We start from the raw sequence: 17,740 nt of genomic DNA, 5'->3' as shown, positions 1-17,740 counted from the left end.
TCCCACCCCTGCTCTATAATCATGTGTGGTGTAATGAAAAAGATATATCCGATCTTTTCCCTGTGTTTTTGAAATTTTCTGAATGATGGAAGCATCTTTTGTTTCTCCTAAACAAGCCATTTTGACAATGAGTTTATGCTAGTGAAGTGGGTCTTGGTGGGCCCACAGGAAGTTTCAACAGAAGCGGTGGCCAAGCATAAAATTAGAAGGTTGGAACTTTCGGTCCCACCTCTGGAAGAGAAGGGGGAAAAAAGAGGTGAAATTTCTTCCCCCAGTCATTTAAGCTTGCCCTATGCCTTTCTTCCATTTGGCTATTCCTGATTTGTCTCCTCTATAGTAAAACTGTAATCTTAACTATAGAACTGGCCTGAGTTCTGTTAGATTTTGTAGAAAATGTATCCAACCTGAAGGGAGACAGATCGTGGGAACTCCCAAATTTTAGCAAATCAGACACGAGTGCAGGTAGCCTGAGTACCCAGGACAGTAGACTGATGTCTGAAGTAGGGGCAGACCTGTGGGAACTCCAGAGAGTTAGTGTCAGAATTTAATTATAGGTGACTCAGTTGGTATTAGAATATTGGTATAAGAAGTGATTTTTAACCCTGTTTAATTAATGACAAGTTCTGTGACCATGCCTTTGATAGCCAAGCAATTTTCACTACAAGCTCTACTCCTAAGAATAATATAATATTATCCCACCTCCACCTCTGGAACCAACACAAGCCATGCTTCTGTAGCATGGATAGGAATTCACTCCTATCCCTCTATCATAAACCAAAATAAATCTTCCTCCCAAAACCATGTTATCAGCCATTTATTTTGCCCAAAGTGACTATACCTGGCCATGGTAGCTCTCTTTTACTCGAATAAGGCATAAATTAAGCTTTTGGTTAGAGATGTTAAGTGGTTATCTGATGTTTTGACAGTTGTGTAAGCTCTTTGATAGTGGAAGAAGGAACACAGTTTAGCATATTCTAAGAGGTCATTTTATTCTTTAAAACAGTCAAAAAATGAAAATTCAAGAAAGAAACTTTACCCACCTATTTACCTAATGACTACAGATGCAAAATTTCTAAACAAAATATTAGCAAAAAATATAGCAATACAATAAAAATACATAATGGCTAAATTTAATATGCTCCACATATGTAAAGACATTTCCATGTTACAGATATTAATAGATTATATCATATCAATAAATAGAATAAAAACATTTGAAATAATGTAAAAGAATGCTTAAAATTTAAAATAATTTTTTGTAAATTAGGAATAGTCTCCAATTTGATAAGGAATAATCTTCAATTTGATTTAAAAATACACTTAGGAAAACCTATATTTTAGAAGCATTAAGACAAGCAACTTATTCCTATCATTACTCCTATTTAATATTGCATTTGAACTCAAAATGCAAAAGACAAGAGAAGAACATTACTATCTAGCAGGGGTCTTCAAACTACGGCCCGCGGGCCACATGCGGACCGCAGAGGAGTCTGATCCTGCCCGCCAGGTTTTTTGGGCAGTGAGCGCAGCCGAGGTGTTACAGTAGGAATTAGTAGTTCATATAGTCCGGCCCTCCAGTTCTCTGAGGGACCGTGATCTGGCCCCCACTTTAAAAAGTTTGAGGACCCCTGATCTAAAGAATGAAAAAGAGAAAATAAAATTATCCTAACTGGCAGAGAAGTAATTCTTTATATTGAAAACCAAAACCAAACCAAAACAAAACAAAAAATAAACCTACAGATAATTTATTAGAAATAAGAATTTAGAAAGGTGAATGGATACAAGATTAATATGTAAAAATCAATTGTATTTGCACACATTACAAATACAGTTGAGAGGTCATTAATAAATAGTTTTGTGATCTATCACTATGTGACTTCTAGAATATAGGTTAAAATGAGTGGCATTGAAAATATTTTTTAAAGATTGCTGGTTTTATATTCTTATATGTTTAAATTAAGGTTTTTTAAATTGCTTATTGCTTATAAAATTTAAAACTAGGAAGAGGAATCATTGCATCAACAGATGAAATCCATCCATTGGTAAATAAATAATAAAAAGTGTTTTATCTCATTTATAAATGTACTTTAAATATTTTACTTATTTAATATACTAGAGGCCAGATGTACAAAATTCATTCAAGAACAGGCCTTGCCCTGGCTGCTGGCACCAGCTTCCCTCTGGCATCCAGGACCCGGGCTTACCTCGTAGCCCTGGATTCATCCGGAAGGCGGCCTGGTCAAATTATCATAATACACTTTTATTATTATAGATAGAGAATCTTGTAAGTTATTAATGTTATAATGATTTTTATGGTATTCTATCTAATAAAGAGGGAATATGCTAATAGACCCTCAAGCTGTTGCAAACATGGTGGTGCCCACAGCCAATAAGGAGGAAATATGCTAATTGAAAAGAGCAACATTTTATTCAGAGAAATTCACAATGAAAGACTAGAAAGGAGGACACTGGCTCAAAGGTGGCGGCACCCACAGCCGCAAGATGGCAGCACCCAGTTCCCTCAGCCCAGCCGGAGTCCAGGGCTGGCCCAAGGTGCAGGCAAGCCTCGGATGGTGGCTGCCCAGCTGCCCAGGGCCTCTCGAGGCTCAGGTAACCAGGGCCAGCCAAGACTTGTGCTTTGGGCAGTGGCAGTGGCAGCAGCAGAGATGTGGGGGAGTGTCGCCTTCCCCTGATCTCCAAGTCGCCTCCCGTCCCTGAAGGCTCCCAAACTGTCAGAGGGGGCAGGCCAGAAATGAATTTTTTCATGCACCAGGCTTCTAGTTAATACCTTTAATAGTAACTTCAACCACTTCAGTAAACATAAACACCATTCACCCTTTTCTTTCCCCAGAGGGACCACCAATCTCCGAGGTTTAGTTATCTCTGATGTAGCTTGGAAAGTGCCCTGAAGAAAGCCACAGTGAACATAGGGGTCATTTTCTGTATTTCCTTTCTCTCAAGGATCACAGCCCTAAATTATTTGGGATCCAATGCTTAAAAATAGTTACTTCTTATAATATATTGTCCATATTTATAGCTATTTCCTCTAGAGTAAGCCGATACCTATTACTCTCTTTTCACTGCAAATAGAAATTATCAGTAATGATTTTGTATGTCACTCTATATAGCATTCTAAAGACCACATCCTTTGCAAATACTCAATTTATGTTGAAATGTTTTAGATACAAACTTTAAAATGTGCAAGTGTTTCAGTGAGTTGCAGAGATTAAGATGAGGAATGATGAGATCAATTTGTACACTTTTGTTTGTGATGCCTAGAGATACAATCAGTAGGCTCCAGGACAGAAGTACTGACAATTGGAAGAGAAGTCCCACACTAGAAATTGAGATTTTGGAGTTGTTGGCCCAGAATCTCATTTTGGGATTCTCAAAGTGGACGAAATCACCTAATTAGAGAAGTATGTTTAGGAAAAAGAAAAGTATCTAGAAGTGAGACTTGAGGAATGCCAATATTTCATTGTTATTTGAGGAGGAGAAATTAGAGAAAACAGCAAAGACTAAGGAGAAAGAAAGGAAGGGGGGAAAATGTGAAAATGTAACTTATAAAAGCCAAGAAAGATGAGTGATCTTCTATGTCAAAAGTGCAATGAGATTAAAAAAAAAAAAAAAAAAAAAAAAGACTAGGAAGGAGAACACTCGATCTAATAGTAGCAAAGTTCTTGAGCACAGTCAGACCTTGGAAATACTGCAGGTTCAGTTCAATCCACCATAATACAAGAAGTATTATGCAATTTTTTTGGCTGGTGGAGGATCTTGCCTTCAATTTCTTAAAAAAAATAATAATAAAAAATGCAACACCTGTGAAGCACAATACAGTGAAGAACAAAAAAAAAAAAAAAAAAATGAGGTCTGCCTGGACATTTAAATTACGATGCTAAGTTTCCAGAGAGAGTGTGGGGATTCAGAAAGGATGGCGCCACCACATGCAAGGCTGCCCGGACTGCACAACAAGATGCGGGCCACTGCACATGTGACAAGATGGGCCTTAGATGGAAGCTTTTCGGCCAAAACGTTTCCAGAGGGATTCAAAACACCTTTTTTTAACCTTCTCTAATTCACCAATGTGTCCACATAGAATCAAGAGCACTCTTAACTTCAAGTACATTTTTTTTTTTTTAACGAGAGGAAGCCAACTTATTTTTTTAATTCAAAGCTATCTGGCACCACTACGCATGTCTCCTGTTTCCTCACCTTGCTTCCAGTGCAGGTGGTTTTCATGGTTCAGGGTTCCTTTCCCTGGTTGTTTTGCCTGAAGTAAGATGCTATGTGAGTCATTTCTCTTGAACCTTGACTTGACTGCACTGCTTTGGGGTTTTGCCAACATTTTATTCAGAGAAGTCCACAAGGGTAAGGTTGGATCAAAGGCATTGTTCAAATAAGGAAAAAGCGCCAACTGCAGCAGTCCCAACCCGTATAGTTCTTGTGTAAAGCTCCTGACTTCCCTGTCTCCTGACAGCTCATGGACTTCAGTGCAGGGTAAGCTTTTCGATAGCTCCATCTCTCCCAAGAGTATTGATTCAGAAACAGGGATGCATTTCCATCAACTCAATTCCCACTCAAGGAGGCAGAGAAAACAGTCATTATTGGATCAGCGGGTTTATCGTGCTTAAGGAGACAACATTTAATAAACATCAGAAATAAAAAGCCTTTGTGCTAAATATGTTTAGGATTCTCTTATTAATTTCAATGTATTTTAAGTGAGATATGTGACTTTTCTGTTTTATCAGGGAGAAATATTCATATATTGTGTTTTATATTTTTAAAAAAAGAGCATACAGTAGATTTATACAATGGAAAGGCAATGGAAAGTTCAAGTGGATCCCATTTTATGGCTACCCACTCCCTATGAAATAGGATACTTTGCTAAGAACTAAGAAAGTTGGAGCACAGTGCTGAAGTTGAAGATATTTGGATGAGTTTCAAAGGTATGTCCCTAAATTAATTGAGATATGGCTAGAATAACAGTGAGGAGTTAGTGGACATTGTTAATCATTAAGTTGTATTGATACCAATCTGCTGTCTATTTTATTTTCCCCCAGAGTTCTCAGCAGGCTGCATTTAGGAAGAGTGAAAAGAGATTGTTAGAATCATAAAAACTAGGATTTTTCCAGGTGAAGTTAATGAAATAATACACGGGCAACGTGGTTCAGGGTATTAATTAGAAATTGATAAAGATAAGAAAGGGCATCTGCACTTTAAGTTGAGTCACCAATGAAAGAATAAGATGGCAGACAGGCAAGATTAGCAGGCATTAGGTATGAAAGGATATCCAAGAGATTATATGTATAGAGTGGATTTCAAGAACTGTGAAGAGTTTGAAAGTTTTACCCTAGGTGCAAGGTATTCAGTTAGCTTGCCACCCTTTTATGGATGTGGGTGGAAAGTACACTCTCAGTTCAGAGATGAGTGGTGGTTGATTACTGGAATAAAATTAGCCAGAATATAATCATTTTTTACTGGTTCTTTAGGCCTCAAATTCCATAAGGTAACACCAAGGGCCAGATGACACCTACACAAGTAGCAGTTTGATGACAGGAGGAAACTTGAATTTAGGGAACCCGAATGTTTTATAATGGTTGGTGAGCATGCCTGCCCTTTGCTCTGATAGAATAAACTGCATTTATTTTACAACTGCCTTTACTCGAGGGAGACACAGTCTACCTCTCAAAGTTGCAAGATAACATGCCCCTTGTTCCAGAGGGAGAGTCTCAGTATTTGAATCAATTTTCTATCCACTCATTCTTTTAAAGATGGTTCAGAACAAAGGGCAAGGAGTACCTCACTTTCAAGATGGGTGAAATTTGAGCCAACCATGGAGACTTGTCTTCTGAGAATGATCATCTGATTTATGGGTTTTGTGAGAGATTATTTCAGGTGATGACAATTTCCTGGCTTTTTGTTTTGAGAGTTCATGGCTGAAGAGATAAATGATCCAAGAGTTGGATGTGTTGTTTCTTTGAATTGAAATTTCTTAGGATGATCGCCGAGTTTTGAGCTGAAAGGAAAGAAAGGAGTTAAAGTCTTCAATGGGAAGTATAGGACATATATATATAAAAGGCTAATATGCAAAGGGTCCCCTCAGGAGTTCAACTGGGAGACCAGGAGTTTGATCATTCACTATGACATGCACTGACCACCAGGGGGCAGTGCTAAAGGAAGGAAGGCCCAGCCATCAGCCAGAAGGAAGGCCACAATTGGCCCTAATTGCCCACCAGGCCTGGGGACCCTACCTGTGCACCAATTTCATGCACTGGGCCTCTAGTATGTGTAATAATGTAGTATACATAATGTATACATAGGTATAGGACATACAGGATGTACACAGCAGAAAGAGTGGAATGTTTTAGAGCCGGATGCTATAGTCTCAAACATGTAGGGTTTTAAGACAATGAATATCATTAACAAATGAAGAAAACAGTTTTTACATTAAGCAAGTTGAAAGATGCAGGCAAAGAATATATCTTTTTAAAATGTCATCATTGTCCTAATCCTCAAGTTTTAGTAGGTATTTCTAATAAAACCCATTGAAGATAGTCATTTGGGAACCTGACACCACCCAGCACATCATCTTGTGTCTAATAATGAAACAGACTCAGCTGAAATGCCCAGCAACAAGAAGACATTCCAAAATTACCCAACTCTAAAGTACTTCTAGAGGGTTTCCATGTTGTAATATTTCTCTGTATACTGTTTATTCATTTATTCCCTTATAGAAACAGTAGAACTAGATCTAAGTAAAGGACCAACCTGTTTTTTTCATTAAGAACTCAGGCTTTAGAGTAGATAGACCTAACTTTGCATCCTAAGTCCTTACCACCTAATCCATGTTTAACCTAGAGGGAGTCAATTAAAGTTTATATAATTGGTTTTTTAATCTATAAAATGAGATGATGAGAGGAGAAGTAGGAAAAGGATGATGATGATAATAATAATAATACTGGTTTTAGAATTAAATGAGATAAAACATAAAGGTCCTAGTAACTAGAAAATACTTCATAAAGGTCATCATTATCACTTTATTACTATGTGGACATAAAGTTTATCTTGTCAACAGACAGACAAATCCTCACCACTCAAATAGAAATATTAGGTATTTGTCTCAAAGTAATCTTAAATCAGACCTGAAATTAGAGTGATTTCTCCTCAACAACTAACTTTGGAATCCACATTAGCTTTTCCATCTCAATTTAAATCGGCTCAGATCAACTCACCAGATTAAATGGTTGTTAAGAGCCTATTCCTATTTTGGGCTCTTGGAATAAACATATGAAGAAGTTGCTGTACTGCCCCATGGAGAATGCAACAACGTTTATCACATGCTATTACACAGATGTTATGTCTCAGAACATCTTTAGTTGATTCACAGTAACTGCTTGAAAGAACTCTAAGACCACATGTAGATTCAACAGGAAAAACTACCATGTTTATTTTGAGAGTTTGCTAAAGATAGAGGAAGATTAAATGCATCCTAAGCCAAATAAGAGCAGAATGAGGTAACATTTAATTTTGCCTGAAGAGAACAGCTTTATTGCTTCATTGAGAATTTGACATTTGAGTTGAGCCTGGGGGGGAAAAAGATGAGTAGGACTAGAGAAGAGAAATTAGGAGAGCATTTCAAGCAAAGAGACAATAATAAACAAAGACATCATGAGATATAAAGGAGATCAAATGCTTGGGAACTAGTGTCTTGAAAACACAGAGAGTAGTAGCAATAAGAGATGGGAATGGACAGTAAATGGCTTGGGTGGCATGCTAAGAGTTTGGACTTTATCCTGAGGTAATGGGAGATCCCCATGGAATTTAAACAATAAATGAATTAATAGGTGGATATGTAAGTTTACCGACAACAGAGTATATGAAATATTTAGAGGAATAAATGCTGGAAATAAGGTTTTATACTAAAATATTCACATAAGAGATGGATAAGATCAACGTAAGAGATCAGCCTTTAGAGAGATTCGCAGACTAGAGTGACCAATAAAAGGGGGAACTATAAGGGAAAAGGTAGGTGAAGACACTTTTCAAGTATTTAATGAAACAAATACCGTGTTTTCCGGCGTATATATATAAGACCACCCCCTAATTTTACTGTTAGAACATAGGTTTAGGCCTATATTGGTTGTATAAGACTACTCTCCACTTCAAAGAAAAGACTTACTTTGCCATCAAGATCTGCAGGTAATTTTTGTGCAATTTTGGTCTTTTGCCCCCGATTTTCGATTGACTTTTTTTTCATTTCAAAAGTCGTCTTATACGCCGGAAAATACGGGTAAGTGGATAATGGGATTAAATTTATTTGATTTGACTACGTTGTGTTTTTAATCCCCTGCTGCAACTGTGTGGCGTCAACCACATTCTTGGTCAGGTGTTGGCAAACTTTTTGTTAAAGGACCATATCATAAATGTTTTAGACTTGGTTGGCCACACATTCTCTGTCACAAGTACGCAGTTCTGCCATTGCAGTGAGAAAATAGCCGTAACAATAAATGACAGTGGATATATCCTAATAAAACTTAATATGCAAAAGCAGGCCTGGGGACCAGTCCGGGAGATGATTCTTGAAGATGTGGAGGATGTGGCAAAGTTCACTTGAAAAAAAAAAATTAAGGAAGGAAACACGAGGTTTTGTTTTCTTGCTTGTTTGTTTGTTTGCTTGTAGAAAGCTGAGAAAGAGGAGATAGTCAAAGAGATGGAAAGGTATAGTCAGACCTTTGAGAAATTTACCAGCAAAAAACGTTGGGTCATTAGAAAGGAAAAATAGCATTTCTGGGATAAAGAAGTAGTCCACTGGTGCCCTGTATTTAAAGACTGCCAAAGTAACTCCATCAGGCAGTGAATGGTTTGGTCAATCAAGTTGAACTTAAGTCACATTTCCTAAGATAATGTAAAACATAAAAACTTTTAAAAGTATATTTTTTATTGATTTCAGAGAAGAAGGGCCAGGAAGAGAGAGAAACATCAATGAGAAGAGAAAACCATTGATCGGTGGCCTCCTGCAGCCCCCTTACCGAGGATCAAGCCCACAGTGAGGTCATGTGCCCTGTCCAGGAATCAAACCGTGACCTCCTGGTTCATAGGTCGATGCTCAACCACTGAGCTATGCTGGCTGGGCTAAAACAGAAAAAACTTGCAGTATTCTTATTAGTGCACAGAATGCATTAAAATAATAATTTCCTTCCAATGTCAGCCACGTAATACCAACATTAGGAGGATGAAGAAAGGAAGTAGTGTGCAAATGTTAGTATGATGAGCTGCTGCTATGCTGGTCATTTCAGAAGGACCAAGTACTGATATGGAGAAGTTCAATTAACTGGTGCCAATCATGTGGTTCAGTTCTGCTCAGAACGCAGGGCTGCAATAAGAAAACACCCAATACAAATAGCGCTCTTAATTATTATCTGATGTAAACTCTTGTAGAACTATTTAGGAACTATATTATATTTTTTGAAGCATTCCCTAAATGATAATGCTTTTATTTTAAAATGATGCTCTCTTCACTTCTTATTTTTCATGGTGGAGTAAGACTCAGAGAATTTGTTAGGAGATAGAAATGAATGAAGAAGAAAAAAAGATCCATTTACTAGAAATAATTAATGTACCCTAAAAATACTTTGTAACTATTAAACCACACTGGAAAAATAAAAGAGAATTCATAAATCAATAATTAAGAGCTGGTTAAAATTACATGTACTTCCTTCCTGAAGAATATATGATTTCCACTCAACATTTGTATTGTGTACCTAAAGGAAGACATAATCCTACATCCTATTTGTGGTAATGCTTTCATGGGAACCAAAGGAAACAAAAAATAAGGAAATAATTCTGATTGCTTCATATTCCAAACCTTGTAAAAAATGAATATTATTCACTAAGGTTTACTTTAAGCCACAACTCCCATTTGGCTTTAATGGGACTTCTGCCATGGCTAAAGACCACAAATAAGGTCCATGTTTCTGGTAACAGAAAGACTGCCCTGTTCCTGTGGAGAAACTGCTAAACCACAGAGTGAAAGAAAACAGTTTCATGTCACTGGAGAAGTCTCCAAGTTGACTTCCATTAAAATGTAACCTTATAGTAGGATGTGGATGATTAGAATGTACTTAGGGTAAAGGACAAATGTTACTTTCCCCAAAGAGAAATTGCGTTTGAGTGAATGAAGATTGTGGATGGGACGCCTGAGGATACGGGCTCCCTTCCCATTCTGACACTTACTTGACTTGTCTTCTTTGGCAGCGCACAAGCAGGTCCTCATCTCCCCCCGTTCCTGTGCCAAAGCCAAGGCTTGGTTCTCAGAGCTGGACTACCATTACCTCGCTTTCCTAGGGTCCCTGCCTCCCGCATTTCTCCTCTCCAATCAACCTAATCCTACTTTCCTGCTTGTGTTATCACCACTCCGTCTCACGCAGTCCACGTCACGAAAATCTCTCAGCCATCTCCCATCCTTATTTTTTCATAGTCAGCTTTCTCATTTTGGGCTTTAAGTTCCTCAATGACCAAAATCTGCTTTCTGTTCATCCTCACAAACTGTCTATTTACATGGGAATACTGACAAATCCACAGAGAATATGTGTTGAGAAAAATCAGCCCTTCTGCATTCCAAAAGCAGAAAAATAAGTGTCTCCACCAGTTTGGGATTCCGTCCAGTGGGAAAATGAGTATCCTAAAGCAATTTGTTAGATTTCTTCATTCTTTTTATTTTAATGTCAAAGAAAAAGAGTTTCATCTAGACTTGAATACCAAAAGCCTTTCTTTGTTTTTCCACATAATTCAAACCATAGAATTAAAAAAAAAAAAAATGGAATGGACTTCTGGTAATTATCTAGACTATAGTTTGAAAACTGTTACTACTTTCACAATAGATTATTTATTAAAGATGTGTCTTATATAAAAAAGAAAAAACTAAGGAAGCTATGTCAGGATTGTAGGTGGGAACCTCTGAGTCACACTGACCTCTTCTTGTGCAGGTCCTAAGAGGTTACTTGGGTCCATAAGAACTCCACCAGAATATCCCATCTTTCTCAGTTTACTGAGAACCAAGCTTAGTGTAAATTGTTCAGAGCTATAAAGTAACTAAAATTCAGTGTCCTGATTCTGACTCTGGGGCTTCTTATACTGTGGTCCTCATAACCACTCTTTTTTACTGCTTCTTGGGAAAAACATCCTTTCAGGTTGAATGAGTCTGTGATGTGTTTTAGCACAAATCATGGGAATAACTCCTTTGCCTTCAATGGAGTTGCATGATATCCATACAAAATGACCCAGACTCTTCCTGGTCACCAAGTCAGTAATACACATTCAGGAGCTTTCTCAGTTTTATTGTTTTAGTTAGACCAATGATTGAATTGGAAGTTACTAGCCTTCATTTAAAAATATTATGAATAAATATCCTACCTATAAAATATATGACTAATGTATTGAATTCATAACATAGGGCTAGATGAAAATGATTTTCACGGATGAGAAAAAATATTTGGGTAGGAGTAGTCCACCTCTAACTGTGGGGCATGAGCACATGGCAGACTACATATGGAAACTGATATATAATGTATCTAAATAAGTAAATATAAAATGCTAGAGGTTTTTATGGTTTAAGGCTGTAAGTCAAGCTAGATGCATAGTCAAGTCCAAATTTCTGACCTCCCACACATCTTCCCTGCTCCCTGAGGATTGCCCTTGCATCCCTGAAGCTTCAGGAAGCTTAGGCTCTGTCCTTGATCAACCTTCATTCTGTGGTCAGATCTTCTGGGGGCAGAGTAGGATGGAAGTGGATGGTATTTAGATCTATTAGAACCTAAAATGTGCCTGACCTGGTTAGGTCCCCAGTGATCTGAAATAGATAATTTTCTCTCCTCAACCCCTTACTTCTCTGACTCAGCACCTCCAGGTTAAGCATCTCCCTGAACTGTTCTTGTCCTGAAATTCTTGACTTTCATCCTTTTTTTCCAAAGCAGAGCTCTGTCAAAAGAATGATCAGTCTGGCCGGTGTGGCTCAGTGGTTGAGAGTTGACCCATGAACCAAGAGTTCACCAGTTTGCTTTCTGGTCAGGGCACATGCTGGATTGTGGGCTTAATTCCCAATACGGGGAGTACAGGAAGCAGCTGACCAATGCCTTTCTCTCCCTCATGTTTCTATTTTTCCCTTTCTCTTCCTCTCTCTAAAATCAATAAAAACATCCTATCTAATAAAGAGGGGATATGCTAATTGACCCTCCCACCATTGCAAAAGATGGTGGCGTCCACAGCCAATAAGGGGAGAATATGCTAATTGACTTCCTCACCTTCACATATGGCAATGCCCACAGCCACAGGATGGTGGCACCCAGTCCCCTCAGCCCTGCCCACAGATTCCCCCAGTCTCTTCAGCCCCCCAGGCACCTAGGGCCAGCCTGAGGCACAGGCAAGCCTTGGATGGTGGCTGCCCAGCCACCCAGGTTCTCCTGAGGCTCAGATAACTTGCACTGCCAGCAGTGGCAGTAGCAGAGGTGTGATGGGGTCATCGCCTTCACCTAATCACCAGGTTTCCTCCCACCCCTAAGGGCTCCCAGACTGTAAGAGGGGGCAGGTCGGGCTGAGAGACCCTTCCTCCAGTGCATGAATTTTCATATACTAGGACTCTAGTATTTTAAATAAAAAAGAATAATTAATTTGACACATTGAGTAGCCATTCCTGGACAAGAAAATGCTAGAGGTTTTTATTATTTTAATTAATGATGTTATCAATTAAATTTTACATTCAAATAGATTTAATGAGTTGTGTATGATGTAGAGGAGGAATTATTTCACTCCCTCTGGTTAAGAATGAACAACCAAATACATATATTGTTGAATGGAAACATTCTAATTATGTGATTTTTGGCCAGAATATTGGGGATTTTTCAGCTTTTAGTTACAAAGCATGATAGAAGCAATTTGTTAACTCTTTCTACATAATTGAGATAAAAATTCTTTTTACAAATTTGTGTCTATAAACAAGTGATATTTATTTTTTTTTTCTTTTGACTAACTTGTATTCATTTCATTCCTAAGGAGAATGACAAAAATGTATATTTCATATAAATATTTCACTCTTCAAATCACCTTATCGAATAAAAAAAAAATAATGCCCTGGCCTGGCTAGTGTTGTTTAGTGATAGAGTATTGACTTATGATCCATGAGGTCACTGTTCAATATTTGGCCAGGATACATGTCCAGCTTTAGGGCTCAATCCCCACTAGGGGAGTGCAGGAGGTAACCGATTAATGATTCTCTCTCATCATTGATGTTTCTATCTTCTCTTCCTCTCCCTTCCTCTTTCTGATATGAATAAAAATATATATATATATTTTTTTTTAAAAAGTATGCCTTCAACCATCAGCTAAATTCAGTAGCTACCATGAGCATTTAAAAGTTTAGACACACTGAAGCATTGGTACTTCAACATAAGAAATATTTCTGTTTCTGTAATGTTTCCGCTCATGCTGTTATTTTCCACTGACAGGTAAGAGTGAGGTTTTGACACTCTTAATATAACATAGGGTGTTAATCTTATAATCACCCTGTCAGCACTTTCTGTCAAAGTGTTAATGGCCACCTTTCAGCCACTCAGAAACTCGTGCCAATAAAAATAATACCGGCATCTAGCCAACCAGCAGTTATTCAACCACTTTTTTTTTTCTTCATGTTTTTAAAGCAATGAATAAATTAAAAATGAAAAAAGTACCAACTCTGAGGCAGAAGTCCATCTCTATGTTCTACTTTTATATTTTTGCATCCCATTCTCTGTCTGGTAACAAAATCAGAACTTTTTCCTTGGTCTGAATTTTTGCATTACATTTGAAATATTGTAAGTATTTACAATATTAAGTTATTGCAAAAATATTCCAAGAAAAAGCCTATCTTATTCAGCTGGTATGACCCATGGTCTGGGCACATACCAGGATGTGAGCTCCATCCTCAGTAGGAGGCATGGAAGAGGCAGCTTACCTATGTTTCTCTCTCATTGATGTTTCTCTCTCTCTAACCCTGCCCCCCTCTCAAAAATCAATTTTAAAAAACATTAAAAAAAGAATAAGGCCTATATCACCTGAGCTAATATAATATTGAATGAACCAGATTGAAAGGGGCAACTACTAAAATATGATTAAGAATCACTAAACTAATATTCATATAGGTATATTTATTATATAACTAGAAGCTTGGTGCATTCAATTTGTGCACTGGGTGGTCCCTCAACTCAGCCTGCAACCTTTCCAATATGATTCCCCTCAGGGGATGTCTGACTATCAGTTTAGGCCCGAAACTGGCAGTTGGACATCCCTCTCACAATCCGGGACTGCTAGCTCCTAACCACTCACCTGCCTGGCTGCCTGATTTTCCCTAACCACTCTGTATACCAGCCCGATAGCCCCCTAACTGCTCCCCTGGAGGCCCAATCACCCCCAACTGCCCTCCTCTGCAGATCCAGTCACCCCTAACTGCTCTCCCCTGCAGGCCTGGTACCCCTCAACTGCCCTCCCCTGCCAGCCATCTTATAACAATGTGGGGGTGGCCATCTTGTGATGACATGGGGGTGGCTATCTTGCGACATGAAGGTGTGTCATTTTGAATATTACCTCTTTCTTATATAGGATAGAAGCCTCTAGAATCCATTTCATAGAGATCTCTGAAATAGAACAAAGTAAAGGAAATTATAATAACCTAAATGTTTGTTTTGGGGTTGATCCATTATTGATGGACTATAACTTTTTGTCTCTGACTCATCAGCAACCAAATTAAAGATTAGGAGGAAAAAATGAGAGAATTGATGGTGTAGGGAAAATTATCTCACTAGCCGATAGTTCCTTTATTTGATGTTCATTTCACTCCTGATTTTTCATTCCTCCCTTACCTTCTGAAGACATTCATTTGTGATTGAGGACTTCCATTCTGTGTTTACTGATATCTTTCAGCTCATGTAAGTTATACTCAACCACTCTTTCTAGATGTTCAAAATTAGTGTTTGCACGTGTGTGTGTGTTGCTATATATTTTGTAACATCTTTGGCAAGGAAGTAGATGCATATATATAATTTCTTGTTGAAATATCAGCATATTAAACATTACAAATACACTTTTCCCAATGTAATGCCCATTCATACATCTATGGCAAACAATACCATAAAGATCAATATGAAAATACTAGAGGCCTGTTGCACAAAGAGATTCGTGCAATAGGCCTTTCTTCCCTTGGTTTCCAGCACTGGTTTTCCTTCGGCACCCGGGACCCACGTCTTCACTCCAGCCAGAGTCTGCAGCAAAGACTAAGATGGCAGACTCTGGCTGGAGTCTGCCATCTTCATCTTTGCTGCAGACTCTGGAGTCTGAAGTCTTGTCTTTGCTGTGGTACTCCACTCCTGTAGATCCCTTTGCCCCCTGCCCTCCCTCTCATAGCAGGTGTCTGCCCAGCCTGGCCACTCTGTGCCTGGAGTAGCTGGGCCAGCAGCCATCTTTGGCCTTCTATTTTGCATACTCACTCTGATTGGCTGTGGGCATAGCAGAGGTAGGGTCAATTTACATATTTGTCTATTATTAGGTAAGATAACACACTGTGAGCTAAACTTCTCACTATTTATTTCACCTTTGCTGATGTGCCTTTTATATCTATAGTGTGTCAAATTTTAAAAGAAGTGACCTTATGCAATAGTACTATGAGTAATATTGATTGAAAAGAAGAGATTCTGCAATAACTTGCCTGATTTATTTGATGTTAAGGACAAATCTGCCATCCTTTTCTTTGCAATCATAACACTTAGATGGAGTTTTATTTTTCCTAACGGCAGACTGCACATGGAAAATGTATTTCCAAGAAATAAAAATCCAAAGAAATTTACAATATCCTCTTTTCATTGAAAACTAAGAGACATGTATCAGCAAATATTTCCCTGGGTTTGGCTATCAAACAGAGAAAACAATGAAGCACCAAGTTTAGAAACAATTTTATGAGTACATGGCTCACATACTTTTCTGAGAGAAATTCCTTTTCCAAAATGCTGATTAAAACAAACTCAAACTAAAATTGAAAGAAAGCTAAGAACCCCAAATTCAGTTTAAAAAATGAATGGCAATTTAATCAAGCTTGTATTATGTTTTTTGCCCAGAGATAGAAGGTAGGAAAGGGAGGAGATCATTGAATAGAAAATTTAATTATGAAATAGTTCAAATGAACATCTTACTTTAAGCCATAATATTTGTCTCAAGGAAAGTGTATTGAAATTTACACCAGTTCTAAGTCTCAACCATTTCATGTGGTAGAATTTCAGTGAAATTGTGGTATGTACAAATCACCTGGTTTCTAAGGCATTTTTAATAGATTGTTTTTTAGTAAAAAACAAACAAAACAAAAAATCACTAATATAATTTCCTTTAAATTCTTACTTTCATCTGTGGAATGAGATTGAATTAGATGAGGAATCTCCTACTTCCCTCAGAGAAGAATCTGTTTTCAATTTCTTAAAAACTTTAGTGGTCTATGAAAGTTAGAGAGCAGTGAAAGTAGATATTAATCGGGCACAAAGTGATAACATGTCTTTGTGGTTCACTGAGGAGGTAGGGAGTGGTCAGTGTAGTAGAAAAGAGTAATGCAAACCACTGGGATTAGTATATGACACTGTTCTTGACTCAGCAATCAACTATACTAGACTTAAAGCTGTCAAACAAGGCCATTGACTTGGGGACATTATACAACCTGTTTCAGACTATCATTTATTTTACTCATCAAAGGCGTTTTATAACCCTATCAAGTACACACCAGTTTTTCTAAAGATATGTAGAAAATTGTAGCTTTTCCCCCCTCTTTCTGACTCATTTTTAAATTGCATTAATGAAATGGTATTTTTATTTACATTTCTATTCACTACTCCAAACAAATAATCAATAATCTTATTGAATTCTTATCAAAGAAGTGTGCATTTAATGAAAAGATAAAGGGCTTTCATAATTATCTCTCTTTCTCACTATTCTGTAGCTTTCTCATCCTCAAAATGTGGGAAACTTCGTTTTCATGGCCACACATCTTTTTCTTGCTCCTGATGCTACAGCATTCTGAGTATCTCACATTCACCTGAGTCACACTAGAAGACATGGTATATTATTGGAGGTATTTTTTTTTTTTTGCATGTGTTTTGAGAGTTGTTTTATTTTTTTTGTCATTAATACATGTTAAATAGCAAAAAAGAATTCTAATAAAGAACAAAAGACATCCTGTAACTTTGTTTTGTAGTTATATATTGGCTCATAAAGCTACAGTAACGATCATGGGAGGATATCACCACAGTTGTTTGCAAACACAACAACACACTGGCCATAGGATGGCTTTACAAAGAAGGACTCACGATTAGAGGGGAGGCTGAAAATGAACAGCTTCTGAACTGTCCAGAACTCATCTCGTCAGCAAGGTTTGCTCCGCCATCTTCCTGGGGAATGGATGGAACCCAACTCATTGTTTCAGTCTTGTTCCCACCGTCTAAGCGTGGAAGGCCTTGGCCTGGCCAGTGTGAGGAGATGCAGAATTTCCTGGAAGAGGAGGGCCAGCACCTGGACTTCATGTTCCACCGAGATGACTTTCAACAAAGAGAGGCACATCTGCAAATTGCATTGTGGTTTGGGGCAGCCAAAATGTTAAAATCTATTACAGTAACATTTATCTCTATGAGTGAAGCACTATGGTTTCTCACCAGGGGCAAGGAAACACATATAAAAATGT

General features: G+C 37.9%; 1 long non-coding RNA gene across 2 annotated transcripts in view; it reads right to left on the bottom strand.

The window, feature by feature from the left end:
* Nucleotides 1-17,501, bottom strand: part of LOC311623411 — a 28,632-nt gene extending 11,131 nt beyond the window's left edge. For both annotated transcript variants that reach the window (XR_014795143.1, XR_014795144.1), the window contains exons 1-2: nucleotides 17,370-17,501; nucleotides 5,800-6,016 (exon numbers count right to left, since the gene is read on the bottom strand). This is a non-coding gene — a long non-coding RNA (uncharacterized lncRNA). The remainder of the gene's footprint in view (nucleotides 1-5,799; nucleotides 6,017-17,369) is intronic.
* Nucleotides 17,502-17,740: the final 239 nt, after the last annotated feature.

Source organism: Pipistrellus hanaki (assembly GCF_964339955.1).
Source record: "Pipistrellus hanaki genome assembly, chromosome: 5".
Lineage (NCBI taxonomy): Eukaryota > Metazoa > Chordata > Mammalia > Chiroptera > Vespertilionidae > Pipistrellus > Pipistrellus hanaki.
The sequence above is the reverse complement of the archived record's forward strand: the minus strand, read 5'-3'. Positions and strand labels throughout refer to the sequence as shown.